At 42.0% G+C, this 26,875-nt stretch overlaps 1 pseudogene; it reads left to right on the top strand.

Moving 5' to 3' along the window:
- Nucleotides 1–209: 209 nt before the first annotated feature.
- On the top strand, nucleotides 210–26,875 carry LOC129077421 (transmembrane protein 183A-like; annotated as a pseudogene).

Consider the following 26,875-nt stretch of genomic DNA (forward strand, 5'->3'; position numbering starts at 1 on the left):
ACCCAGCCACCTAGAAGTGCTGCTCACTTTACCTGTGGTCTTGCTGGCAGGGAAGCTGCTAGAGCAGGCAATGGGACTGAGAGGCTGCAAGAGAGCATGCTGGAGCAAATGGCGATGGCGGAGCAAACAGCAACAACAGAGGTGGTAGTGGTGGCCAGAGCCACAAAGGCAGCAGCGGTGGGCTCCTGGCCCATGGAGCGGTGGAGGCCATGGTGCTGACTCCACAGTTGCAGGCCAGCGTGGTGCCCATCAATGTAGCCCCAGAAGAAGAAGAGGTGATGGTGGTGGAGATGCCCCAGGGGATGAAGCAGCAAAAGGGAGGAACCAGATCCTGCAGTGAGCGCAGGTCTCCAGGCACTGGTGTTGTGCATGTGCAAGATCCTGGTGCCCACACACCAATGTCTTGTGCAGGCCTGAATTATCTGTCAAAAAACTTGGGGATGTGCTCCAAGAGGTCCATCCTGTGTGCCTGGAGGACCATATGGCTGTGTTGACCTCCCAAGAAGAGGGAGGGAATATCCTTTGAAAATATGAATAGGGGAAAGGGCCGAGAAAGCCATCTACAGGGTATGGGTGGGGACTGGAAAAAGTAAAGGCCATGTCATTTTCCCTGGATGTTGGGCTACTGTCCCCTGTGAATATACTGTTTATATGTTCCCCACTCCTGAGTGTTTCCTGGGCCCCATGTGGGGGCCTGTTAAGGCTTTTTGCAGGGATATGCTGAGCATCCCCCCATAAGTCAGAGTAACCAGTGAACAGAACTGCGTGCTGTTGTGCCTCGTGGCTGCAACTGAAGCACTGCCCCTGACTATTTGGACAGATAGTTGGGTGGTGTACCAAGGGCTAACATTGTGTATCTCTACATGGAATGCAAATATATAGATAGTTATGCATAGGCCATTATAGGAACAGGCCTTGTGGCATGATCCTGTAAGTTGCAGCTGCCACCCCCACACTGGTGGTGGTGGATGAAATGCTTGTGTACTGTCCTCTGGACTCTAGTAACGAACTATAGCAATGACTCCTGAAAGTATAGTCTTTGTCCTCTGGGTGCTAAATGAGAGGAGTTGGAGGTGGGAGCCAGCTCCAATGGAAGCCTTGCTCCACCAGACTGCTGCTCCAATTCAGCTGCAGGTACAGACTAAGCATGTTCTGCAGAAACCAGGCATGGGAAAACAGGGAAATATTCTCTTGCCCACTCCTGAGGGCCTAGAGCGAGGGAAAACTGCCATTTGGATGTGGCCTTGGGATATAAAAGTTCCACATATTCGTTGGGTGGCTCTTGTTGCCCCTTGGCAACAAGGGGTGGAGAGAAACTTGCAAATAGTGCCTGGGGTGATTGGGACATGGCCCCCAGTCTTAAAGGTGACATACCCAGGGCCATCAGACCACGAAATGCTTCTTCGTGGCACCTTTGTGATTTCCCTATGGCTCACTATGCATTCTCCACTGTTGTTGCATATAGACACCAAGCCCTGAGTTGGGGCACAAAAAGTGTGGAATTCAGGCCCAGGAAGACCCCTTCTGCCAGCCACCGTCTTGTCGATGGACCAGAAATGTGCCTGTATATTGCTTGAGGGTAGTGACTGGCCATTGTTGGTGCCTGTAACTGCTTGTTTTTTCACCCCTAGAGTGTAGTGGGCTGGGTATATGCCTATGACTCAGTGGCTAACCAATCAGCATGCTGGGTCTGCATTGAAATCCCCCTGAGCACATCTGTGGACCTCCCATGGCATATCTCTCCTGCTTCTGTCTACAGATAGAACAGTACACATTCCGTGTGGATCACAACCTGGACTGACATCTGTGCTTGGGCGAAGCAGTGGTGTGACCGGCCCTAGCTGTTTGTCGGCTGCTCCATGTGGGGTGGCTTGGGGGTGGCTCATGGTTGGCTCATGGCTGAGACTGTGGGGTTGGCTGGGCCAGCCCCCTGCTCCTATATTAAAAACCTCACGGACACGTCCAAGTGAACTGAACTCCTGTGGATCTGTGTTAGAGACATCCTCTTGGACATTTCTGGGAGGTGCGGAATAATGTGTGGGTTGCAGTCCCCACTGGAGCCCTCTGGTTGTGTGGCTCATATGGGTGGCCTTAATTGCATGGGAATTGGACTGGCCAGTGTACCTAGGGATGGCCTTATTGATTGCTTGTTGATGTAGTCTATACTGCTATTGTGGTTCATGGGTGCAGGGCTCTGCCCTCCTTGCCAAGGGGCATCACGGAAGATACCCTCACATAGATTGTATGGTAAGGAACCCAGAGGGATGGGTTGTAGGGTAATTGGAGGCAATCTGGCTTCCTCACCCAGGTTTCTGGGAAACTAAGGTAAATAGTACTCCCATAGCCTTTAGCCTGGGCCCGATAAGTACTACCATAGCCTTGAGTGGTCTTGCATGCAGAGAATCTCACTATACTATATAACCTGTTTTGGCTCTGCTGGCTTTGTCTGTTTTCAGTATTTAAGAGAGTTAGGGGCATGGGACAGAGGCCACGAGAGAGGGGACAGAGGCCATGCAGAGACATGCAGCTTGCAGCATGTATGGGTCACTCACCCTAGAGTAAAGGCATGTCAAGCACCCCCATGGCTCCATGACTTTTCTTCTATCTGTGTAAATCCTGTGAACCTGTCCGGCCTTGACAGGCTACAACACAGTCCGACAACTGAGGATTTAAAGACACTATATTCATCCAGATGAGGAGTTGGGGCAGAAAGGCTGCAACACAGTTTGACAACTGAGGATTTAAAGAAGCTATATTCATCCAGATGAGGAGTTGGGGCAGAAAGGACTATGGTGGTGGTGAGATGGGGGTGGAAAGGTAGAGGAGTAGCAAGGTGATGAGGCAACAGCAGCGAGCAAAACGGGCAGCCCCACATTCACGTATGGTGAATAAAAATTGGGGACACCTTGCGCGTGAGTGAGCCCAGACCCAGGCCAGGCCGCATAGCCCATGGCTTCAGCACTGGGAAAATAAAGCGACATAACTTCTGGCTGTAAACCCAGTGGGGTTTGGGGCTGTGGCAGACACTGCTGGGGAGCCTGGAACGTACGCAAGCCTACCCATCCACCCTGTGAACCACAACCAGGACAGCACCCGAAGAGTCACCAGTCACACTTGGGAAGTGGGTGAAGTGACTGAAACAGGGTGAGGGCCAGGCAAACCCTCAGAACTCAGCCAGCATCAGCATTATCCCCCTCTTTGACCCCTCTCCTCCACACAGAACCATGGTTGCCCACTCTGCTGAATAGCCAAGGCTCTGCCACGTATGACTTAACAGGTGCACTAAAAAGGAATCAAAGCAACTCTACTTAGCACATAAACACAGGGAGGCTGCCAAAATTGGGAGACAAAGAAATATGACCCAAGGAAGGAACAGAACAGAACCCCAGAAGAAGAACTAAGCGATGCAGAGATACCCAGCCTATCAGACACAGAATTCAAAATACAGAATTCTCAGAGATCTCTTTGAATACAGCAAAAGTGTATGTGAAGAAATGAAGGCTCTACTAAAGGAAATAAAGAAAAATCCACAGGAAACCAACAGTAAAGGGAAGGAAGCCAGGATTCAAATCAATAATTTGGAATATGAGGAAGAAATAAACATTCAATCAGAACAAAATGAAGAACAAGAATTCAAAGAAAATGAGCAGACATTAAGAAGACCCTGGAACATCTCCAAGAGGGCCAACATCCAAATCATAGGGATAACAGAAGGAGAAGAGGAAGGGCCAGAAATTGAGAACTTATTGAAAAAAATAATGAAAGAAAACATCCCTAATTTGACAAAGGAAATGAACCTACGAGTCCAGGAAGCACAGAGTCCCAAACGAGTTGGACCCAAAGCAGTCAATACCAAGACACATCATAATTAAAATGTCAAAGATTAAAGATAGAGAAAATCTTAAAAGCAGCAAGAGAAAGGCAGGAGTTCCCATAAGGGTACCAGCTGACTTCTCAAAAGAAACTTTTCAGGCAAGAAGGGACTGGCAAGAATTATTTGAAATGATGAAAAACAGGACCTACAACCAAGATTAGTCTACCCAGAAAAGCTAACATTTAGGATTGAAGGGCAGATAAAGTTCTTCCCAGACAAGGTAAAGTTAAAGGGGTTCATCATCATCAAGCCATTATTACATGAAATATTAAAGAGACTTATTTAAGAAAAAGAAGATAAAACTATGAACAGTAAAATGACCACAAACTCACAACTATCAACAAGTGAATTAAAAAAAATAAAAACAAAAAGAAACTAAGCAACCAACTAGAACAAGAATTGAATCATAGATATGGAGATCATTTGGAGGGTTATCCACTGGGAGGGAGAAGGGGGAAAAGTTAGAGGGATTTAGAAGCATAATTGGGTAGGTGCAAAATAGACAGGGGGAGGTTAAGAACAGTACAGGTGATGGAAAAGCCAAATAACTTACACGCATAACCCATGAACATGAACTAAGGAGGGGGATTGTTGTAGGGAAGGGGGGAACCAGGAGGAGAGGGGGAAAGGGGAAAAATTCAGACAACTGTAATAGTGTAATCAGTAAAATATACTTAAAAATATTGAAAACTCTGGAGAATATACAAACAAAACAAAAAAAAACACACTGTCTGAGTACAGTGGGGAGAGATCAAAAAACAGGCAGATACTATAGGGAGTTAACAGCCACTTGGGAGAAGAAAATGACACTTGGCCAATGTCCCATTTTTTATGGTGTTTAGCTTGAGGACAGGACCCAGTATGCACCATGTAGGACAGGTTAAACTGTAATAGAAAGCTTTCATCCTTTCCAGATTGAATAAGCTGAACATAGAATGCAGAGCAAATACAGTAGCCAAGTAGTAAGAAGACAGTACCCCACCACCACAAATGAGACAGCCAAAAAGAAGGAGTCTCAAATTCTATGTTTGAACTATACTCGACGCTCTGATGACTGCAGACCATACAGATATGTTGGATAGACTTCAAGAATCCCAGTGTATGTTTTTTTCTGACACCAAATGTGCTTTTCCTAAACAACAACCAATTCTCCAATTCTCCAACACCACAGGGTGTCCTACAATTCAATTCAATTCTTGCACTAAACTACCTGGAATTAGCATCAGACTCCAAAGTTTAAGGGTTCCATTCTACAATCTTGCTCTCACTTCAAATGCTGGCCACAAATGGGACATCCAGGTTAACCCACTTATGCTCAGCTGACTACATATTTGGGGATTCCCAGACACCCCTTCAAGTTTAATAATTCACTAGAATGATTCAAAATAATTCTAAAAGTGCTTTACTTACCATTACAATTTATTATAAAGATACAACTCAGGAACAGTTAAATGAAAGAGGTGCATATGTCAAGTTATAGGGAAAGGAGAGGGTGGACATAGTGCTTACATGCCTCCCAAGGCAGGCCACCCTCACATCAATGTGGTTACCAATCTGGAAGATCACTGAATCTCATTGTTCAAGAGTTTTCATCAGAGTTTCTATATGTAGGCATGATTAATTAAATCATTGGCCATTGGTGATTAAACTCAATCTCCAGTCTCCCTCCTCCTCCATGGAGGTTGAGGGGTGGGGCTGAAAGTCCCAACCCTCTAATCATCTGATTGATGTTTGTGGAGACAAGCCCTCATCCTGAATCATCTCTGGATAAATTTAAATATGGTTGAAAGGAGCTCATTTTGAATAGCAAAAGACAGTCCTATGACTCAAGGAATTAAAAGGTTTTATGAGCCCTATACCAGGAACCAGGGCAAAGACCAAATATTTATTTTTATTATACCACACCAGCTAAGATAAAAGAATTGAACTGTGATTTGAGCAGCTGCCCACCATTGGGTAGAAATAGCTTGCAGTTTCAGTGCAGCCAATCTAATTGCCTACTAACACAATGAAACAAACTAATCAGTATTCATCATAGGAACATAACAAAAGCAGAATCTCCACACACAAGAAGCACCAGAGAAATGTGAGAAAAACTAAAGAGAAAGGAATCAACTAAAGTAATGCAGATGTTGGAATGAACAGATAAAGGTTTTAAAAGTGGCTATTATAGCTACACCGAAGGTCATAAAGGGAAATACAAATGTATGCTTGTAATGAATAGAAGGAGAGAAAATATCAGCCAAGAAATGAAAATTATGATGAAAAGCCAAATGGAAATTTTAGAATTGAAGCACACAATATCTGAAATAAAAATACACTGATTAGGCTTGTGAATGGAAAAAAGACTAATAAATCTGACAAGTCCAAGGAATGAAAGTAACCTCACACAGCGATCTGATCATAAATTCCTAGCTGGGCAGGTCATGGCAGGTGGATATGCCCCAGGCTTGTAACTTCTTTAGTAAAAGGATTCTCTTTGTTTTAAGCAAGTCCAGTCTATTGTTCTGTGTATCTAGTTTAACAGGGATTTGAAATGCCAGAGTAATTCTCTTTTCCAGACCCCTCAGAGGAGTAACCATACCCAAGGGGGCACATAATCTTGTTAACTCTCCTGTAATCCAGTCATGGAATTTTCCCCACCTTGCTTTCTCTCACTTCTAAGTAAATTAGCTTACATTCGCTCCTTAATTCCAAATGTATTTTTTTAAAAAAAAACCCTGAAAAATTGTCATTCTCCAGAACATTTTAAAAATTTATTTATTTTCTTTTTTAAAAAACTTTTTTTTATTGTTCAAATACATTTGTCTCCTTTTTCCCACCACCACTTTCACCTGCCCCACCCACCCTTACCTCTCTTCCTCAATCCTTTCCAATTTTGGCTTTGTCCATGGGTCCTTTATACATCCCTAGAACATTTTTGAAACCAGAAAAGTCAGCAAAGTCTACTAGTGTTGCCAGTCACTAGTAGAACCAAAAAGTAGAGACAAGGATTGAATCTTTATGGGTGCTTTACTCAGATGTTGTCTATCTGTGCAGACCGCAAGTTATGTATCCTCAAACACCATCTGAACATCTCTTCTGAAACTAACCTTATTATAAAGAGGAGAAAGGGTAGGTAAGGGACTTGAAAAAAAAAGATTAGCTGAATAAGAGTTGCAGTCCTGTGATTTTCCTATTATTCTTTATTTTTTGTTGTTAAATTAGAGCTGTCCCAATTTTGCCCCCAGTAGCTCTATACTGCCCTGCCCCAACCCTCCTCCCAGAGCCAATCCCCATCCCATTGTCCATGTCCATGGGTCCATTATACATATTCCTGACTTGTCCCTTCCCCTTCTTTCTCTCATTTACCACCCTCTCTGGTTACAGTCAGTTTGTTCTTTATTTCCATGTCTCTGGTTCTATTTTGCGCCTTTCTTTGTTTTGTTGCTTTGGTTATTTAGTCGACTTATCAATGACATCATATGGTATTTGTCTTTCACTGCCTGGCTTATTTTACTCAGCATAATACTCTCCAGTTCCATCCCTGCTGTAGCAAAGAGTAGGAACTCCTTCTTCCTTCCTGCTGTGTAGTATTCCATTGCAAAAATGTATCACAATTTTTTGATCTACTCATTTCCTGATGGGCACTTAGGCTGTTTCCAGGACTTGGCTATTGTAAATTGTGCTCCTATGAACATGGGGGTGCATAGGTTCTTTTGAATTGGTGTTTCAGGGTTCTAGGGTATAATGCTCGCAGCGGAATCACTGGGTAAAAAGGCAGTTCCGTTTTTAGTTTTTGGAGGAAATTCCATGCTGTTTTTCGCAGTGGCTGCACTAGTCTGCATTCCCTCCAACAGTGCGCTAGGGTTCCCTTTTCTCCACAACCTTCCTAGCACATGTTCTTTGTTGATTTGTTAATAATGGCCATTCTGACTGGTGTGAAGTGGTATCTCATTATGGTTTTAATTTGCATCTCTCTGATGGCTAGAGATTTTGAGCATTTTTTCACATGTCTGTGGGTTGTCTGTATGTCCTCCTTGAAGAAGTGTTTGTTCAGGTCCTTTGCCCATTTTTTAATAAGACTGTTTCTTTGGAGTGCAGTAACGTGAGTTCTTTGTATATTTTGCAGATGAATTCTTTCGTTGTCTGAAGTATCATTGACAAATATATTTTTCCATATGGTTGGTACCCTTCTCATTTTGCTGATATCGTCTTTAGATGTGCAGAAGCTTTTTATTTTGATGTAGTCCTATTTGTTTAGTCTTTCCTTTATATCCCCTGCCTTAGGGGACATATTTGTGAAAATATTGTTGCATGGGATGGCTGAAATTTCCTGCCTATGTTCTCCTCTAGGACTTTTATGGTGTCACAACATATATTTAAGTTTTTTATCCATCTTGAGTTTATTCTGCTGTATGGTGTAAGTTGGTGGTCTAGTTTCATTTCTTAAATATACTTGTCCATACCTCCCAACTCCGATTATTGAAGAGGCTATTTTTACTTCATTGTATGCTCATGCTCCCTTTGCCAAATATTAATTGACCATAGAGACCTGAGTTTAATTCTGGGCTCTCTATTCTGTTCCATTGATCCATGTGCCTGTTCTTATGCCAGTACCAGATTGTTTTGATTATAGTCATCTTTTAATATAGTTTGATGTCACGTATCCTGATCCCTCCTACTTTGTTCTTCTTTCTCAAAATTGCTGAGGCTATTAAGGGTCATTTATGGTTCCATATAAATTTTTGAAGTATATATTCTCTATCTGTGAAATATATCATTGGTGTTTTGATAGGGATTGCATTGAATCTACACATTGCTTTGGGCAGTATGGAGATTTTAACAATATTAATTCTTCCAATCTGTGAACACAGTCTATGCTTCCATTAATTTGTGTTTTCCTTAATTTATTTCTTCAGTGTTCTGTGGTTTTCTGAGCACAGGTCTTTTAATTCCTTGGTTAGGTTTTTTTCTTAGGTAATTTATTTTTCTTGTTGCTGTAGCAAATGGGATTTTCCCCCTGATTTCTGTTTCTGATATTTCGTTGTTGGTGTACAAAAATGCCTTCAATTTCTGAATATTGACTTTGTATCCTGCTGTTTTTCCAAATTCACTTATTAGGTTGAGTGGTTTTTGGTGGAGCCTATAGGGTTTTCTATGAACAGGGTTTTGGGATTAGGATGATTCTGGCCTCATAGAAAGAGTTTAGGAGTCCTCCCTTTCCTTGAATTTTTTGGAATACTTTGAGAAGGATAGGGGTTAGGTCTTACCTAAATGTTTGGTAAAATTCTCTTGTGTAGCCAGCCAGTCCCAGGCTTTTGTGTGCTGAGAGATTTTTTATTACTACTTCAATATCACTGGCTGCTATTGGTCTATTTAGGCTTTCTGCTTCTTTCTGATTCAGTTTTGGAGGATTATAATACATGTTTCTGGAATTTTTTTTCCATTTCCCCTAGGTTTTTAAATTTCTTTGCATATAGTTTTTCATAGTAATTTCTTACAATCCTTTGTATTTCTGTGGTATCAGTTGTAATCTCTCCTCTTTCATTTCTGATTTTATTTATTTGGATCCTCTTTTTTTCTTAATGGGTCTTATTTAAAGGCTTGTTGATTTTGTTTATCTTTTCAAAGAACAAGCTCCTGGATTTATTGATCATTTGAATTGTTCTTTTAGTCTTTATGTCATTTAATTCTGCTCTGATTTTGGTTATTTCCTTCCTTCTACTTGCCCTAGGCTTTGTTTGTTGTTCCTACAGTTCTTGTAGGTGGTGCATTAGGTTGTTCATTTGAAATTTTTCTATATTTTTTTAGGTAGGCATGTATTGCTATGAGCTTCCCTCTCAGTATTGCCTTTACTTTGTCCCGTAGGTTTTTGCCTGTTTTGTGTTCATTTTCAATTCTTTCCAGAATCTTTTTGATTTCTTTCATGATCTTGTTGTTTTCCTATTCATTGTTTAATAACATGTTATTAATTCTCCATGAATTTGACTGTTTTTGAGTTTTTTTCTTATAGGTTGGTTTCTAGTTTCGAGCCCTTGTGATCTGAGAAAATACTTGATATAATTTCAATTTTCCTAATTTTTTGAGGCTTGTTTTGTGTCTTATCACATGACCTATCTTTGAAAATATTCCATATGCACTTGAAAAGAATTTTGCTTCTGTGGGGAGAAAGTTCTGTATATATCAGTTAAGTCCATTTGATCTAGTGTGTCATTTCGTGTTACAATATCCTTATTCTTTGTTTGGAGGCTCTATCTATTGTTGACAGTGAGGTGTTAAAATCTCCTATTATAAGGATGTTGCTGCCTATATCTTTCTTGAAGTCCTCCAAGATTTTCCTTATATATTTGGGTGCTCCTATGTTGGGTGCATATACACTTACAATGTTAATATCTTCTTGATATATTCTTCCTGTGAGTATTATGAAGTGTCCTTCTTTGTCTCTGTTTATGGCCTCTGTTTTGAAATCTATTTTGTCTGATATGAGTATTGCTACCCTGACTTTTCTTTTCTATTGTTAGCTTAGAATATTTTTTTCCAACCCTTCACTTTCAGTCTGTGTAAGTCTTGTTCTGAGGTGGGTCTCTTGTAGGCAGCATATACGTGCATCATGTTTTCTTTTCCATTCAGCTACTGTATGTCCACCAATTGGAGCTTTTAATCCATTTACATTTAAGATTTAAGATTATTATTGATAGGTACTTATTCATTGTCATTTTCCCCTTTGTGCCCGTGTTTCTCTCTTTCTTACTCTTTTTGTTCATCTTCTTAAAGTAGTCCCTTTAGCATCTCTTGCAATGATGGTTTGGTTGAGGCAAATTCTTTTAGCCTTCTTTAATCTGGGAAACTCCTTATTTTGCCTTACATTTTAAATGAGAGCCTTCCTTGGTAGAGTAGTGTTTGTTCCAGGCATTTGATTTTCATTACTTGGAATATTTCTTATGATTCCTTTCTTTTTTTATTATGTCTATTAAGAAATTAGCTGCTAGCCTTATTAGAGTTCCCTCATATGTTACTTTCTGTTTCTCCCTTCCTGCCTTTAAGATTCTCTCTTTGACTTTGAAAATTTGCCATGTTAATTATGATGTGTCTTGATGTGGTCCTTTATGGGTTCATCTTGAGTGGGAATCTCTGTGCTTCCTGGACTTGTGTTAATTCTTCTCTCATCAAGTTAGGGAAGTTTTCTGTCAGTACTTTTTGAAACAGGTTTTCTAGGCTTTGCTTATCTTCTTGCCTTCTGGTATCTTTATTATACGGGTATTACTACATTTATGTTGTCCTGCAGCTCCCATACCCCCTCCCTGTTCTTCTTGAGTCTTTTTTCCTTTTGTAGCTCTTTCTGGGAATTTTTCCTACCATATTCTCCAGCTCTCTGATTCAATCCTCTGCATCATATAACCTGCTTTTAATTCCTTCTACTGTGTCCTTTGTTTCAGATATTGTATTCTTCATTTCCTTCCTACTCTTATTGATAGATTCTATGTCGTTTCCAACGCTGGTGTTATTCACAGTAAGTTCCTTGAAGCTACCCTGGCTAAGTTTGAAGTTCTCAGTGAGCGTCCTTATAACCACTATTTTGAACTCAATGTCTGATAGTCTGGTTGCCTCAATTTTGTTTAGCAGTCTTTCTGGGCATTGCTCCATTCTTTTTGAGTGGGCGTTGATTCTTGTCTCCCCATTTTAGGTGACTGTTCTTGTTTGTTTCTGTATGTTAGATTAATCTGGTTTGACTACCTGTCTTCTCTGTTAGAAGACTTGTGGGACTCAGTGGTGTAGTCCCCTTTATCACCTGATCTGGAAGTTCTTGCACTGCCCTTTATGCCTTTTATGAGGGCTCTCTGGTTGTAGTTGGGTTTTGGCTGTTTTTAGGTAATTCTTTGGTGGGACTTACCTCTGGCTGACTGACAAAGAGTCACTTATGTCTTCCATGTCTTGCATACTGTTGTATAGGTGCTGCCAGAACAAAATCCAAACAGCTCAAGAAACAGATCAACTCCAGCAAAAGTAACCCCCACCTACAATTACACTATAAATAGCAAAATAGCTGTATTAATAAAGGTGTAAAGAAATTAAGACTATTACATGAAAGAAAAAATGAATATGAACTAACTGAAAGAAAAAATATTTTGTGAGGGTGGAGAGAGGAGCTATAGTAAGAGTCGAGGATAGAGACAAGGCAAAGTGGGAAAGAAAATAACATTTACTTCATAACTAAAAAAAAAAAAGAGGAGGGAAGATGGAGTAGACTAAGAAAAGTATATAGTATTAGGTTAAAACCAAAATTTATTTATTTATTTTTTTATTTATTTAATTTATTTTTTCAAATAATTTTGTCTCTGCCTCCCCCCCACCACTTTCCCTTACCCCTCCCTCCTTCCCTCCCTCAGCTCCTCCCCTTTGGTTTTGTCCATGAGTCCTTGCTATATGTTCCTTGACTTCCCCTTCCCTTCCTTTTCCCTGCGCCCCCTCCCTCCTTCCCTCTTGTCTCTGTTGATTTATTTTCCTTTCAGGGTTGCTGGTCTTATTTTCCCTGCATCTTTGTATTGTTGGTTAGGTTCCACTTATAGGTGAGATCATATGGTATTTGTCTTTCGCTCCCTGGCTTATTTCACTTAGCATAATGCTCTCCAGTTCCATTGATGCTGTCGCGAAGTTTAGTAGTTCTTTTTTTCTTTCTGCTGCGTAGTATTCCATAGGTTCTTTTGTATTGGCATTTTGGTGTTCTTAGGGTATAGTCCCAGCATGGGAATCACTGGATCAAAAGGCAGTTCCGTTTTCAGCTTTTTGAGGAAATTCCACACTGCTTTCCACAGTGGCTGCACCAGTCTGCATTCCCACCAACAGTATACTAGGGTTCCCTTTTCTCCACAGCCTGGCCAGCACCTGTTGTTTGTTGATCTGTTTATGATGGCCAGTCTGACCAGTGTGAGGTGGTACCTCATGGTGGTTTAGACCTGCATTTCTCTGATGGCTAGTGATCCTGAGCATCCTTTCAAATGCCTCTGGGCCCTCTGTATCTCCTCCTTGGAAAAGCGTCTGCACAGGTCCTTTGCCCATTTTTTGATTGGATCGTTTGTCATCTTGGAATGGATTTGAGTGAGTTCTTTATATATCTTGGAGATCAAACCTCTATCTGATGTATCATTAGCGAATATATTTTCCCATACGGTTGGCTCTCTTTTCATTTCGCTGATGTTTTCTTTAGCCATGCAGAAGCTTCTTATTTTGATGAGGTCCCACTTGTTTATTCTTTCCTTTATGTCCCTTGCTTTAGGAGACATATCAGTGAAAAAATTGCTGCATGGGATATCTGAGAGTTTCCTGCCAATGTTCTCCCCTAGGACTTTTATGGTGTTGCGACTTATATTTAAGTCTTTTATCCATCTTGAGTTTATTTTTGTGTATGGTGTCAGCGGATGATCCAATTTCAATTTTTTGCATGTAGTCGCTCAACTCTCTGAACACCATTTGTTGAAGAGGCTATTATTGCTCCATTTTATGCTTCTGCCCCCTTTGTCCAATATTAGATGCCCATATAGACCTGGGTTATTTCTGGGCTTTCTGTTCTGTTCCACTGGTCTGTGGATCTGTCCTTGTGCCAGTACCAGATTGTTTTGAGTATAGTGGCTTTGTAGTAGAGTTTGATGTCTGGTATTGTGATCCCTCCTACTCTGTTTTTCTTTCTCAAAATTTCTGTGGCTGCTCAGGGTTGTTTATGGTTCCATATAAATTTTTGAAATGTCTGTTCTATTTCTATGAAATACATCATTGGTATCTTAATAGGGATTGCATTGAATCTATAAATTGCTTTGGGTAGTATGGACATTTTGATGATATTCATTCTTCCAATCCATGAGCACGGTATATGCTTCCATTTATTTGTGTCTTCCTTAATTTCTTTCTTCAATGTTGTATAGTTTTCTGCGTACAGGTCTTTTACCTCCTTGGTTAAATTTATTCCTAGGTACTTTATTTTTCTTCTTGCTATATCGAATGGTATTTTTTTTCTGATTTCTTCTTCTTCTATTGCATTGCTGATGTACAGAAATGCCTTTGATTTCTGAATGTTGACTTTGTATCCTGCTGTTTTGCCAAATTCACTTATTAGGTTGAGGAGTTTTTTGGTAGGGTCTACAGGGTTCTCTATGTACACCATCATGTCATCTGAAAACAATGATAGCTTTACTTCCTCCTTTCGTATTTCGATGATTTTATTTCTTTTTTGTGTCTGACCGCTGTGGTTAGGAATTCCAATACGATGTTGAAAAGAAGTGGTGAAAGCGGACATCCTTGTCGTGTTCCCGACCTTAGTGGGAAAGTTTTCAGTTTTTGCCTGTTGAGTATGATGTTGGCTGTAGGTTTTTCATATATGGCCTTTATTACATTGAGGAATGCCCCATTTATTTCCATTTTGCTGAGTGTTTTGATCATAAATGGGTGCTGTACCTTATCGAACGCTTTTTCTTCGTCTATCGAGATGATCATGTGGTTTTTGTCTTTTCTTGTATTTATGTGATTTATCACATTTACTGATTTGTGTATATTGAACCATCCCTACATCCCTGGGAGGAATCCCCCTTGAATGTGGTGGATAATCTTTTCAATGTATTGCTGGATTCGGTTTGCCAATATTTTGTTGAGGAATTTAGCATCTAGGTTCATCAGCGAAATTGGCCTGTAGTTTTCTTTCTTTGTAGGGTCTTATCTGGTTTTGGGATTAGGGTGATGTTGGCCTCATAGAAAGAGTTTGGGAGTCTTCCCTCCTCTTGGATTTTTTGGAATAGTCTGAGAAGGACAGGGGTTAGCTCTTCCTTAAATGTTTTGTAAAATTCTCCTGTGAATCCGTCCGGCCTTGGGCTTTTGTGTGCCGGGAGTTTCTTGATTACTGCTTCAATTTCCCCAGCTGTATCAGTCTGTACAAGCTTCCTGTTTCTTCCTCCTTCAGTGTTGGAAGATTATACTTTTCTAGAAATTTGTCCATTTCACCCAGGTTCTCAAATTACTTGGCATATAATTGTTCATAGTAGTTTCTGACAATCCTTTGTATTTCTGTGGTATCAGTTGTTATTTCTCTTCTTTTGTTTCTGATATTATTAATTTGGGTCCTCTCCCTTTTTTTCTTGATGAGTCTGCTAAAAGGCTTGTCAATTTTATCTATCTTTTCAAAGAACCAGCTTCTGGATTGGCTGATCCTCTGAATTGTTCTTTTCGTCTCTATGCCATTCAGTTCTGCTCTAATCTTGACTATTTCCTTCCTTCTACTTGCTCTGGGATTTATTTGTTGTTGTTTCTCCAATTCTTGAAGTTGTAGTGTTAGGTCTTTTATTTGAAATGTTTCTATCTTTTTTAGGTAAGCCTGTATTGCTATGAACTTCCCTCTCAGGACTGCCTTTGCTGTGTCCCATAGGTTTTGGACTGTTGTCTGTTCATTTTCATTTGTTTCCAGAAATGTTTTGATTTCTTCTCTTATCTCATTCTTGACCCATTCATTGTTTAATAGTGTACTGTTCAGTCTCCATGAGTTTGCAAGTTTTTGAAGTTTCTCTTTGAGGTTGATTTCCAGTTTCAAGCCCTTGTGGTCTGAGAAGACGTTTGGTATTATCTCAGTTTTCCTGAATTTGCTGAGGCTTGCTCTGTGTCCTATTATGTGGTCTGTCTTTGAAAAACTTCTGTGCACATTTGAAAAGTATGTGTATTTTGCTTCTTTGGGATGTAAGGTTCTCTATAAGTCAGTTAATTCTATTTGACTCAGTGCGTCATTCAGCTCCACAATATCCTTGTTGATGTTTTGTTTGGAAGATCTGTCCATTTTTGACAGTGGGGTGTTAAAATACGCTAATGTCAGTGTGTTGCTGTCTATATCTTTTTTGAAGCCATCCAAGATTTTCCTTATATATTTGGGTGCCCCTCTGTTGGGTGCACATAAGTTTACAATATTTATGTCTTCATAGATTCTTCCTTTAAGTATTATGAAGTGCCCCTCTGGGTCTCTTTTTATGGTCTTTGTTTTGAAATCTACTTTGTCTGATACCAGTATGGCAACCCTGGCCTTTTTCTCTTGCCCATTTACTTGGAATATTTTTTTCCATCCCATTACTTTCAATCTGTCTAGGTCTCTTGCTCTGAGGTGGGTCTCTTGGAGGCAGCATATGTGTGGGTCATATTTTCTTATCCATTCAGCTACCCTGTATCTTTTGGTTGGGGCATTTAGTCCATTCACATTGAGAGATATTACTGATAGAAACTTACTCATTTTTTCTCTTTGTACCTGTGCTCCTCTCTCTCTCATTTTTTCCCTTCATCTTCTTAAACCAGTCCCTTTAGCATATCTTGGAGGGATGGTTTGGTAGAGATGTATTCTTTTAACCTTCTCTTGTCTGGGAAACTCTGTATTTCCCTTTCTATTTTAATTGAGATCGTTGCTGGGTAGAGGAGCCTTGGCTCTAGGCCCTTGCTTTTCATGACTTGGAATATTTGTTGCTATTCCCTTCTGGCTTGTAGTGTTTCTGTTGAGAAGTCTTTCTGTTGAAGATACGCCTCCTAGGTGTTTCGGGGCCCCCTTGTATGTTAATTTCTCCTTCTCCCTTGCTTCCTTGAGGATTCTCTCTTTGTCTTTGACATTTGCCATTTTAATGATGATGTGTCTTGGAGTGGACCTCTTTGAGTCCCTCTTGAGTGGGGTCCTCTGTGCCTCCTGGATCCATGAAAGCCTTTCTCTCCTCAAAATGGGGAAATTTTCCATCATTACTTTTTCGAGGAGGTTCTCTATCCCTTGCTCCTCCTCTTCTTCTTTTGGTATCCCTATTATACAGATATTTTGCATTTGAGGTTGTCCTGCATTTCCCTAAATGCTTCTTCATTCTTTTTGAGTCTTTTTTCCATTTCTTGTTCTTTCTGGGAGCTTCTTTCTACCTTGTCTTCCATCTCACTGATTTAATCCTTGGCTTCTTCCAGCCAGCTTTGGATTCCTTCTCCTGTGTTCTTCAATTCAGAAATGGTATTCTTCATATCCTCTTGTGTATTCTTGATGGTTTCTATGCCCTTTTCCAGGTTGATATAATTTGTTGTAAGATCCCGATAGTTTCTCTGCAGTTTCTCATAGTTCTCTTTGAGCTGGCTGAGCTCATTGAGCTTCCTTAGAACCATTGTTTTGAATCCAGTATCTGACAGTTCCCTTTTCCTCTATTTCATTTAGGTCTCTTTGTGGGGAGTCCCCTTTTCCACTAATTTGGGGGGAACTTCTTTCTCTTCCCATTTTTGTGAGAGTCTGTTAAGTAATTTACTTATTTATTTATTTATTTAGGCTTCTGGTTCAATTGGGCTGTCTAGATTTCTTGACTCTGTGAATTAAACTTCTATGGTAGTAGGTGGGTCTTTTTATTTATTTATTTATTTATTTTTCCCTTTACTTTTCTTTCTGGGCGTGCCTCTGGTGATTGCAGTTGTTGACCCTGTATGACCTTGGGTCATTTGTTTGAGCCTTCCAGGAGTCTACTGTCTGTGTCTAACTCCTGCTTGGGGCAGCTCTGTGACCCCTTTGGTCAGGGATGGACTGTTTCTTTGGATCGCTCTGCACTCTTACGCCGGCTCCTTGAGTGTGCTCCCCCACGTGGCAGGATCTGCCCCCTGCCTGAGCTCTCGTGTGCTTGCCCCAGCCTAGGGGTCCTAATGGCGACCTCCTGTACTTGACTGGCCCCCCTGGCCGGCCAGCTCCCCGGCACTGGTCAGTTTAGGGTCTTCTATTGTGTGTTTTCCCCGCTTTTGGCTCTTTGGGTGTGTTGCTTGCCCTCGCCAAATGAGGCCTATGGACATGGGAGGAAGTCAGCTCCAGGACTCTCCGGGTAATCCTGTCTCCGGTCTCTCCTCCAGGGACCGTGGGCAGCTCTGTGACCCCTTCCGCCCGGGATCTACTAATTTTGTGAGCCGCTCCGCAATTGCGGGCTCGGTGGGTCAGTTTACGCCTGCCCTTGCCGCTCTGCACACTCCCTCACAGGCCATATCTGTGCCAATCTGTGGGAGGCCTTGCCAGCTCATAGGAGCTCTTGCCAGCCTGCACGAGTCCACACACATGCTCGTCATCCCTCACCAGCCACTCGGCGCAAGTGTGCACGCTTACACTGGGTAGTTTTGGGGTGTCTATGTGTGCTTTTCGGCTTTTGGCTTTTTGGGGGTGTGGCCTCTTCCAGCACAATGGAGACTAGGGAAAGGAGAAGGAGTCTGGACTACCCGGTTCCTCCTCCCGTTCTTTCCCCAACGTCTCCATTTCCAGTCTCTCCTCAGGGGCCTCTGGGCAGTTCTGTGACCCCTTTGGCCAGGGATCCAACCCCTGTGCGGACTGCGTTTCAATCTCAGGCATTCTGGTTCATGCGCGCCCCACTTCTGCCTCTTTGGGGGCGCGCCATTCCAGCTCACAATGGAGACTACGGAATGGGGAGGGAGTTGGGACTCCCGGGATCCTCCTCCCATTCTTTCCCCAACGCCTCCATCTCCAGTCTCTCCTCAAGGCTCTCCCAGCCAGTCTGCACTCAGTCCCCCAGCTCACATGCACACAAGCTGTGTGCGGAGTGCACAAAAGGCAGGTTAATTGATTCCCTTATGCCTGAGTGAGATGGTAGTTGCAGAGTGGGAGGTGCGTTGTCACCGGGGCTCCACCGGCCACCGTGTCAGTTCTCTTCACAAAGTTTTCCTCACCAGTCTTTTCCCAGGCACTAGTCCGCCCTGCTGCCGCCTCTACCCAGAGATCTAGGAGGGTAGCTGCCACTGCAATTTTTGTGTTGGCCCTTTAAATGTCTCTTTGCACCCCCAGCCACCTGTCTCTGGCAGAGAGCGCCCCTAAGCTTTTTGGGGTTGCGTTTTGTCTGTATTTTCTTGCTTTTAGCTGCTGTAGTTTAGCGTTGTCTCTTTATGATTCAGACCCCGTTCTTCTCAGGGGGAACTAACTGGCCCTTTTAATGTCCTTCTGGTGCTAGTGCCCATGGGCACACAGCCCTCCCTCTTGAGCCTCCACTGTACTTCTCACCCATTGGGATGTGTGGTAGTCGAATGCACTGTCTGTCCACGGCTCCAAGGCTCCTCTCCCACTATCGTTCCATTGTTTTCCAGGTGATTACTCCACTATTTAGTCACAATTCCAGTTTGGTCTTGTGGGGAGGAGGTCAGCGTGACTCCCATTCACTCCTCTGCCATCTTCCTCTCTCCCCATTTATTTTTAGAGAGAGGGGAAGGGAAAGAGAAAGAGAAGGTGGGAAACAGCAATTTCCAGTTTGACTGTTTTTGATTTTTTTTTTCCTGAGGTTGGTTTTTAGTTTCACACCCTTCTGGCTTGAGAAAATGCTTGATATGATTCCAATTTTCTTGAATTTGTTGAGGCTTGTTTTATGCTATATCAAGTGGTCTGTCTTTGAAAAATGTTCCATTTGCATTTGAAAAGAATATTTATTTTCCTTCTTTAGGATGAAAGGTTCTATATATATCAGTTAAGCCCATTTGATGTAATGCCTTGTTCAGTTACACAATATCCTTGTTAATATTTTGTTTGGAAGATCTATCCATTTGTGACAGTGGGGCGTTAAAATCCCCTACTATCAGTGTGTTGCTGTCTATATCTTTCTTGAAGTCCTCCAAGAGTTTCCTTACATATTTGGGTGCTCCTATGTTAGGTGCATATAGGTTTACAATGTTTATTTCTTCTTGATGGATTCTTCCTTTGAGTATTATGTAGTGACCCTCTGTGTCTCTTTTATGTCCTATGTTCTGAAATATATTTTGTCTGATGTAACCCCTGCTTTTTTTCCTGTCCATTTGCTTGGAATATTTTTTTTCCATCACTTTGCCTTCAATATATGTAAATACTCTTTTCTGAAGTGGCTCTCTTGTAGGTAGCATATGTGTGAGTCATGCGTTTTAATCCATTTAGCTACCCTATGTATTTTGATTGGACCACTTAATCTATTTATATTTAAAGTTATTATTGATAGGTACTTATTCATTTTCCCCTTTGTACCAGTGTTTCTCTTTCTCTCACTCCTTTTCTTATCTTCTTAACGCAGTCTCTTTAGCATATCTTGCATTGCTGGTTTGGTGAAGGTGTATTCTCTTAGCATTCTTTTGTCTGGGAAACTCCTTATTTTGCCTTCCATTTTAAATAAGAGCCTTGCTGGTTTGAGTAGTCTTGGTTGCAGGCCTTTGCTTTTCATTACTTGGAATATATCTTGCCATTCCCTTCTGGCTTGTAGTGTTTCTGTTGAGAAGTCAGCTGCTTGCTGTATCAGGGCCCCTTTGTATGCTACTACCTGTTTCTCCCTTGCTGACTTTAGGATTCTCTCTGTCTTTGATATTTGCCATTTTAATGATGATGTGTCTTGCAGTGATCCTCATTGGTTTCCTCTCAAATGGGACCCTCTGTGCTTCCTGGATTTGTGTGATTTTCCCTCTCTTCAAATTAAGGAAGTTGTCAATCATTACTTTTCAAAAAGGTTTTCTATTCCTTCTTCCTCTTCTCCTTCTGGTATCCCTATTATATGGATATTATTATGTTTCAGGTTGTGCTGCATTTCCCTCAATGTCTCTTCATTCTTTTTGAGTCTGTTTTCTTTTTCTTGCTTTTTCTGGGTACTTTTTTCTACCTTGTCCTCCAGCTCGCTGATTTGATCCTCTGCTTCATCGAGCCTCCTTTTGATTCCTTCTTCTGTGTTCTTCAATTCCAAAACTGTATTTTTCATTTTCTCTTTCCTCCTATTGCTATTTCTTATGTTGTTTTTCATGGTGATATATATTGCATTAAGTTCCTCCTAACTTTTCTGTAGTTTTTTGTAGTTCTCTTTGAGCTCACTAAGCTCATTGAACTTCCTTACAACCATTGTTTTGAACTCAGTATCTGATAGTTTACTTGCTTCTATTTCATTCAGCCCTCTTTCTAGGGATTTCTCCTTTCCCTTCAGTTGGGGAGTGTTTCTTTGTCTTCCCATTATTTGTAAGATTCTTCTTTTTTGCTTCTGCTTCTTAAGTTGATCTGTGTTGACTTCCCCACTTTATGGTGTGAACTTCTATGGTAGGGGTTCACTGGTTTTTTCTTTCTGGAGCTACCTCTGATGATGTCAGATGTCCCTGTCTGACTCTAGGCATTCTTTTCGAGACTTCCAGGAATCTGTCTGTGGCTTTCTCCTTTAGCTGTTAATCTAGCCACTCTGCACACAGCAGTCAAGCTTAGGCACCACAGGGTGAGATATGTGTCTCCTGTGGGCAGGGCAACTCTGTCCTTTAACTCTGCTGCAGCTCACGGGCAGTGGTCTTCCTAAGCAAGATGGCTGCAACTGTATGGGGGAGAAGACAGCTCCAGGATCCCTCTGGCTGCTCCCTTAGTTGTCTCCCCATAGCCTCTGTTTCCAGACTCTCCTCTAGAGTCTTTAGACCACTCTGAACCCCCTTTAGCCAGGGATGTACTATCTGTTACTAGCACTTAGTACTCAGCAGTCAGGCTTGCACACCACTGGGCCACAGCAAAGCCTCCTGGGGGCGGGGCTATTGTATCCTCTCATGCTGCTGCCTTACAGGGGAGTGGTCTGCCTAAGCAAGATGGTTGCTGACATATGGGAGATGAGTCAGCATCAGGACCCTGCCGGCTACACTCTCAGTCCTGTCCCCAAATCCTCCTTCCCCAGTCTTTCCTCAGGCATCTCTAGCCTACTCTGTCCCCTCCTTCGCTGGAGACCAGGGTACGTGGATGCAAATAAATGTATGCGTTGACCCTTTAAATGGCTCCTTGTGTCTCCAGCTGTCTGTCTCTGATAGAGAGCTACCCTGCCACTTTTCACAGCTGGCTGTTATCTGTGTAGTTTTTGGGCTCTGGTGCTGTAGGCTGGAAACCCCCGCCTATGCTTCAGATCACCCTCTTCTCAGGGGGTCCAATCAACTATTTAAATATTCCTCTGGCTCTGCTGCCCTTGGGTACCCTGCCTGCCTTCTTGAGTCTCCACCGCACTCCTTTCCAGTCAGGTTGTGAGAAGGATGATTCCTCTGCCCACCCAAGGTTATAGGCCTCCTCTCTCACTATTCTTTATTTTTTTGTTCCAGGTGATTTCTTCACAGTTTAGTTGTAATTCCAGGTTGGTCCTCGGATGTGGTCAGTGTGACTTCCATTCACTCCTACATCATCTCAAAGTCCCTCCCATAGAAAATTTTGAATATTTGTTCTGTATCTATGATTAAAACTCTCTGGCCTTGACTGGTGTAACTCAGTGGATTGAGTGCTGTCCTGTGAACCATAGGATCATAGGTTCAGTTCCTAGTGAGGGCACATGCCTTGGTTGTGGGCCAGTTCCCCAGTAGGGGGCTCTTGAGAGACAACTAAACATTAATGTTCCTCTCCCTCTTTTTCTCTCTCCCTTCCCCTCTCTCTAAAAATAAATAAATAAGATACAATAAAAAAAAAATAAGCCCTCTGTGCTTCCTGAACTTGCATGGCTTTTCCCCTCTCCAGGTTAGGGAAGTTTTCTCTCATTTTTTTTTTAAACATGTTTTCTATCCTTTGCTCCTTTTCTTCCTTCTTGTATCCCCATGGTTTGAATGTTGTTGCATTTCATGTTGTCCTGACATTCCCTTAAGCTATCTTCATACTTTTTGATTCTTTCATGCTGCTAACTCTACCTAGGTCTTTCTTTCTACCTTGTCTTCCAGCTCACTAATTTGATCCTCTGCTTCACCTAGCCTGTTTGTATTTTCTTCTAGTGTATTTTTTAATTTCAGATATTATATTCTTCATTTCTTCCTGGTTCTTGTTTATAGTTTCTCTTTCCTTTTTCATGCCATTGTAGTTCCCACTCAGTTCCTTGTAGTTGCCACTGAGTTCCTCGAGCATCCTTAAAACCATTCTTTTGAATTTTGTCAGATAGTTTGCTTGTCTCTATTTCCTTTAGTTCTTTTACTGGGAATTCCTCCGTTCCTTTTGATTGTGAGTTCTTTCTCTGTCTCCCCATTTTTGGTGACTGTTTTTGTTTCTGTGATTCCCATTGCTCTGCTTTGCCAGCTGTCTTTGTGGGGTGGACTTCTGTGGTAGTTCTGTGGGACTCAGTTGTGTGGTCTCTTTGATCTCCTTGTCTGGATGCTGTAGGGCTGCCCTTTATTCCATTTGTGCGGGCTCTTTTGTTGTCCTTGACCTTTACTTGTTGGTACCTTCTTTGTTGGTGGGTTTTCTGCTCCAGTGGGCTTACTAGTAGCCAGAACTCCCACCTTGTCTTCTATACTTTTGTGCAGGTGTTGGTTAACAGAGTAGTATTACCAGACAACCAAACCTATGCCAGCAAAAAGAACCCCCCTACCTCATCAGCAGTTTCAACTGCAATTGCACTAAGATTAATAAAGGTGGAGAGACTAGGGATATTACAATATATGATATAGGGAATACGAAATAGTTAAAAGAGGGGAAAATGTTATTGAGTGGTAAGAGGATGGAGAATTGATAAGAATTGGGATAGAAGTGAGGCAAAGAAAGGGAGAGAAAAAAATTTAAAATGTAAGTAAAACATGAAAGGGTGATGTGAACAATGGTGTATGGATAGGGAAGAGTATATTATGAGGTTTGAAGTAAAATTGTAAAGGTACCGGACCAACGGGAGCAAAATTGCAGAAAAACCACAGCAGGGTTGATAGCAACAACAGCTTAATGAAGTTTAATAAAGGTGGAATGGGAATAAGAATATTGTAGAAAAGTGAAAAGTGAATATGAAATGTCTACCATAAAGAAAAGTGATTTTGACGGGATGGGGGAAGCAAATTAATAAAAGTAAGCAGTAAAGCCCAGGTTGTGAGAAGGGGGGAAAAAAAGAGAAAACAATGAAATATAATTCCTCACCCAACTGATCAGTGGAAGCGGGAAGGCAAAATGGAGTAAGACAGGGGGAGAGTATCCTATGGGATTTAAAGTACAAACATGTAGTGAAAAAAATAGGAGTTCCATTGGAGAAATACAGCAATAACTGGTATTTCAACAAGGTAGCCCATGTAAAACTGAAATTTACAAAAAAAAATATATCCAGTGAGAGGGAAAACAGACAGTCACAACATATATTAGGTATGTTATAGACCTAATTACAGTAAAAGCTCTTCAAAGGAATATAAACAACATATGAGCTAATATTTATATAGATGGGTTGGGAATAAGAGGACAAAAGGAAAGGCAGAAAAGTTTAAGAGCTGTCTAGAGGAAAGAGAAATTATTTTGAGATGATAGAGGGAGAAGGAATACTAAGATTGGTGAATGAAAACCAAGATAAGACAGAAAAAAAATGGACATTTAAAACAAAAAAAGGAAGAGCGGGGGCAGGCAAAATGGAGTAGGAGATGGGAACAGTGAAATGTGAGATTTGAAATACAAAGATAGTCACTATCTAGAAATTAGATTGAAGAACTGTAACAACAACCATCTTATCCACAACCTATGGGCAAAGACTGATAAATGTAGAGACTGAATACAGGTAATGTAAGATGACTCATGACAATCACAAATTGTTTTGAGAGGCTAAAGGGGGAAGCAATTGTAAGAGTTAGGAATAGAAACAAGTCATAGCAAGAGAAAAAATAGACGTTAAAACAAAAATACAAAGAGGTAGGAAGGAGGTAGTATGGAGTGAGAGAAAAGTAGAACTATATATGGGATTTGATATAAGCTATATTATATAACCTTGTGTCACATTATGTCCAAACTTGAAGGATATGAAATGGATGTTAAGAAGCTATGCAGGAATGATGATAGTGCCTTGTTGCACCTGTCTCTATTTTCTCTGCTTTGCTAGGTTTAGTAAATCAGGGCCCAGTGAGCTGTGTAGCATGTAGTGTCTAGTAAAGAGCCCTATAGGCACTTTTTCTTCTTTCCCTTGAGGAAATGTACACAGCAGGAAATTCCTGGGACTGACCTCACTGCTCTGTGGAGCCTGTAATCCCACAGGTGGTGTTTGGGTTCGACTCTCCTGTGAAAGGCTCCGGCTGACTGTGGCAAATCTCAGGCATTCAGCTCTTGCCTTCCAGACCTGAGCCTGCCACTCTCTCACAAGCAGTTCAGCCTGAATTCTCCACTCTGAGATGCCCTCCACTCATGAGCCATGCTGGGTTGGGTCCTCCCATTCCTTCAGCATATTCTCTGTCTCTGAGTTTTTGTTAGCAAAGCCACTCTGCCCCACCTGCGCACACAAGCACGCGAGCCTGGGTCTGCTGAGCCTCGGCCTCCCTTTTAAAAGAGTTTCTGTATGGCCCCCATGTTGTAGCACTGGACCCTTGGGGTCCTGTTCTCCACATGCTCCCCCTCCCCCAAAAACACATAGTCTCTCATGGTCAGGGCTGGCTACTTCCTTTTAGAGCCTCCAACAGTTTTAGATAAAGTTGCTCTCTGAATCTTTCTTGGATGGCATTTGGAAGAGCCCTGCAGTTATACTATAACACAAAGTGTTGGCATGCTGGCCCCACTCCCTCCAGAGATCTTTAGCCTCAGGGGAAAACCTCAGGCATGCCTGCTGTTACCATGATGTTTCTGGAGCCCACACCTCCCATGCCTTCTCGCCACACTGGTAGCTCATGGGTCCTGAGCTGATCTACAGCTGCCCCAAGTCTGTGCCGCCAGCAGTGCTGGGCTGGGCAGCAGTGGCAGTTCGCCTAGAAAGCCTTGGCCATCTGTTCCCAGTCTACCTAGAATACCCAGGCCATTAGTCCCTGGGTGCCCCTCAGGTGAGCTGGTTCCTGAATACTCCTGCACATGCCCCATACTCTCGTCTGTGTACACTCTCATACATAGACACTTTCACTCACTCTCCATTTTGTGTTCTGACTGCAAATCTGGTCCATATCTGTGAGGAGATGAACAGACCTGCCAGTGACTCTGTCCCCATCTTGGATTCTCTCCTAGTACTTCTTTATCTGTTGATCAACATCCTTTGTCTGTGTTACTGACATCCCCTTCCTGGAACAAAATGGCTCAGATACCATCTCAATAACTTGCAGACCCCCAAGGGCACAAAGGCTGAATTGCTTGTAAACTTCCTGGAGTCATGCATTCCAGTTCCTGGAATAATAGCCTTCTACATGCATTAATCACTTAAGCATATCAACTATGACTAAAGCTAAGATCTTTAACTCTTGAGTTCCTCTATCAATTTGAGACTTTGCTTCTAAGCATGTTATTAGTTTGGCTTGAATAAACTCTTATAAAAATTCTCTACAGCTTTGGAAGTTTCTTATGTTGATAGGCTTAACAATAAAATGGGAATGACAGAAGAGTCAGAAAAAAAATGAAGACAGAACTGCAGAGCAGGATGGACATGGAGCTGTGCAGAGTCAGAAAGAGCTGCACCATGGCTCCCAGTGTTGGCTCTGGGGCCTGAGACATAGCCCAAGGTCTTGGCCTTCTAGGCTGGCCTCACTCTGACATAGATGTCATCCCCAAGAGAGGGAAGACACTCAAGTTCACAATGCCTTCTCTGGTCATATAACCATGGTGGATTATGCCAATTCAGACCCAGCTGTCATGAGGTCTGGACATGTCAAGAAAGCTGTCACCAATGTTGTTCAGTAGGAAATGAAATATCTTTGTGGCCTGGAAGCCTCTCAGGTTCCTGCAGTGGAAGTTCCTTCTGGAGCTGGTGAGCCTTGTGACATCATTAACAGCAGTGATGAGATGGATGCTCATGAAACATTTATGAGACAATGGTCTCCAGAGAAAAGAAAAGTAAGAGGCACAGAGACCTGAGTGGGGCTGGAGAAGAAGAGTACCTCATGGATATTTGGCTGCTACTGGCCTCCTATATCTATCCTGAGGACATTGTGAATTTCTTCTTGATTTTAAGAATGCCTGAACTATCATATGCACTAGTACCTTTTGGACCAGGTTGTACTGAAGACACTGCATGCTAGATGCCTCTCTGCCTTTGTGTGATCTGACCCTTGTATCAAATGCATGAGCCCTTTGCTGCTTGAGTCTCCAAACACCCAGCCATTCCACAAAGTATGCCCAGGGGAGCAGAAGACAGTGGCTGA

This window comes from Pteronotus mesoamericanus, unplaced genomic scaffold, assembly GCF_021234165.1.
Source record: "Pteronotus mesoamericanus isolate MK-2021 breed Mesoamerican mustached bat unplaced genomic scaffold, CSHL_Meso_final contig_66, whole genome shotgun sequence".
Classification (NCBI taxonomy): Eukaryota; Metazoa; Chordata; class Mammalia; order Chiroptera; family Mormoopidae; genus Pteronotus; species Pteronotus mesoamericanus.